Raw genomic sequence first — 3,047 nt, 5'->3', positions numbered from 1 at the left:
GTGTGTGTGTGTGTGTGTGTGTGTGTGTGTGTGTGTGTGTGTATTTGTGTGTATGTAATTTATTTCTTTCGTCGGTTTGTGACGTTTCAACGCGTCACAATCCGTACGCGTGTTACCGTTGTAATTCGCGTGTGAAGGGAATTATCTAATCATCCATACATAATGAATTAGTATCGCTTATTATATCAATATCGGCATACAACCGCAAGAACAATTTTTATCATTCGTAAAAAAATAGTTGACTGCGAGTGCATCGAATTTCAACGTTTTTTTTTTTCCCTTTCTCAGGCTAATTGCATGAATGAATCTGGTACGACGTTCGAGTAATATGTACTCGTGATGTAATATAAGTGAGCCCTCGGAATTTTCCCGAAACGTGGTTTACTATAACAGATTACTAGAATGCGGCTCCAGGCTGTAAGTGTCGAGTTTTCGGAAATTACCTACAGAAGAGAAACGCGATACGTATCTCGCATTTCGAAGCGGATCGGTATAATTCTATCTAAATTTCTTTTGGAGTCGAATCTCACTTCGGTAGAGTGAAACTGTCATTGTTGAAAAATAGTGAAAATATTTGCACCTTTTTTTTTTTTGAATATGAATAGCAGATTTTTATTCCTTTTTGGAGAGAGATTTACTTTCAAAGAAAAGAATTTCTTATTCTTTTCTTTTTTTAGTAAATCTCACTTCAAAAGTGTGAAATCTCACTTCAGAAATGAGTGAAAATCTGTCACTCTTATTCAAGAGTGCGAATGTTTTCACTTCTTTTCAACAGTGGTAGTATTTTAACTCTTTTGGAGTGCGATTTCACTTCAAGAAGTTTAGAGAGTTGGACCGTACAAGCCGAAAAGAAGTATATTGTAATTCTGATATAGTATAAAAATCAATCGATACGTGCATGCGCTATGTATATACGTGCCTATGTATGTTTTAAAACTTTTATGTATATGCGTGCGTGCGTTCGTGTATGCGTGTGCGTGCGTGTGGGTGTGTGGGTGTGTGTGTTTGTGTTTGTGTGTGGGATATAGTGATATCGATCGGACATGGTGATCGTCCGATTCACACGGGCAAATCGAGCGGAACGCGGTTTACGCTACAATAGATTTTTGCTGAAAAGAATACCGCTCACTCACAGCCGTTATTGTCAGTTTGTCTGGACGTCACTAAATTCAGCACATTCTACGTACGCGCGACTACTTGTAGATAGAAACTCATAATGCGAGGGAGATTTGGAAAATTATTTTTACGTTCCGCGGCGCATTTGCTGTTGCACGATGAAAAGAAAAATCAGTACGATATCGAAGGGAAAAGAAAGCATTCCCTTTTATATCGCCAACGTAATTATGAAGAAAGGAATTAGCCGTCAATTTTTGAATTTTATAAAATATGCAAAGCGATTACTGAAAAAAAACTAATTATCAATATATATCCAGGAATTGTTATTCCCTGTTACTTATTTTTTTGTGGTGAAACTGCAGTTTTTCTCTTTCTCAAATATAACTGCAATGCTTTTTTAAGATGACTGTCGGAGAATTATATTTTCAATACGGCTCCTTCCTGTATAAATGTTTAATTATAAATTCGGATCGATATACTTAAATCGTCCTTGTGCCAATGTCAATTTTGCAACAAGAGATTTCGACTTTCCAATCTCTGTTCTATTCGATTGCGCACGTTATTTCGTTGCCGCTCTAGCGATGCACGATCAATTTGACACTCGTTCGTTATTAAAAAATTTTTGATTCGAGAAAGGCGTTCACGCAGTTCTGCGAGAAAGCCACTCCATCTTCGTCGATCATCGATGGAACCCGGCACGTTCTCTCGAGTCCCGCATACTAATTATGATCTACGTGGTCTACGAGCGATGACAAGAGGACAAGAGGTATACGTGCTGATTTATGAGATGCGGCGATTAGTGCGATGCAGCGATCGGTGATGCATCAGTTTGCAACTGAGAAGCGTAACGCGATGTATACCGTAAAAAGAAGCGTCTTGGGGGGATGTTTCTAGTTCGCAGCTTGCATCGCAACGTGACTTTCTGGACAACTCGAATGTCTGAAAGAGGATGTCTCTTAGGCCGGTATTCATAATCATATCTTATATTCAAGATCGTCTTAAGTACGGTCTCAAGAAATCACGAACGAATCAGAGGGCTGTATCAGCGTCTTAAGACATTACTTAAGACGGTCCCAGCAAACGAGAATGGATTGAAATGGATTCATATTTTCAGAAATATTGATTCACGAATGCCAAAATGAATGCTTTTCAATCCTGAATGCATTTTTATTCATTTATAGGAATTGCATGAAGCATATCTCTATGCCTTTCAATCTAAAAATAATATTAGCTTTTTTACTGTGCACAAACACACAATTGTGAATATTGTTCAATTCAAAATTTTGAATAGAAAATGCAGTTTTTCAATCAAATTGCATCCAACTGAATTTAATTGAATCCAATTAAATCCAAAAAAAGTACTCGCTGTTTAAAATACGCATTCGGATAGAAAAAAATTTCACTCCATCTTTGTTTGTTGGGGTCTTGAAGTAAGAATCGATTATGAATACCGACCTTAGACATTCTCGTTGTTCAAATTTCAACTTCGATTATCACGAATATTCGCTTTTATTCTTCTCCGCTTTTATTAAAACCTTGGCTAAAGCTAATTGGACCTCGTCGTTTGTCTCACGGCTACGAAAAATCAAAGTGACAGTCAAAGAGATAGATATATACACACACACACGATAGGCGCGACGCTCGCGCTGAGAGATCGCGAAAGACGCACGATAAATATTATTATATGGATGCGCGATAATAGGGAGAAGCACACACATGATAATAATAAACCACGCGGAATTTTTCACTTGGACAAGAGCTATCTTACATAATAGATAAGATGCGTCCTCGAGGAATACGAGGACGACACGAGGCACGTCGCGGCGACCCGCGCAATTCCGTCGCCATTTTCTTATTTCCCTCTGAGTCCTATACATCTCTCTAAAATTTTTCGAGTGGAATCTAATTCTAAAGAGAGTGACAAAGAGTGA

Source organism: Trachymyrmex septentrionalis, unplaced genomic scaffold (genome assembly GCF_001594115.1).
Source record: "Trachymyrmex septentrionalis isolate Tsep2-gDNA-1 unplaced genomic scaffold, Tsep1.0 scaffold127, whole genome shotgun sequence".
Taxonomy (NCBI): domain Eukaryota; kingdom Metazoa; phylum Arthropoda; class Insecta; order Hymenoptera; family Formicidae; genus Trachymyrmex; species Trachymyrmex septentrionalis.
Note: the sequence above shows the minus strand (reverse complement) of the source record.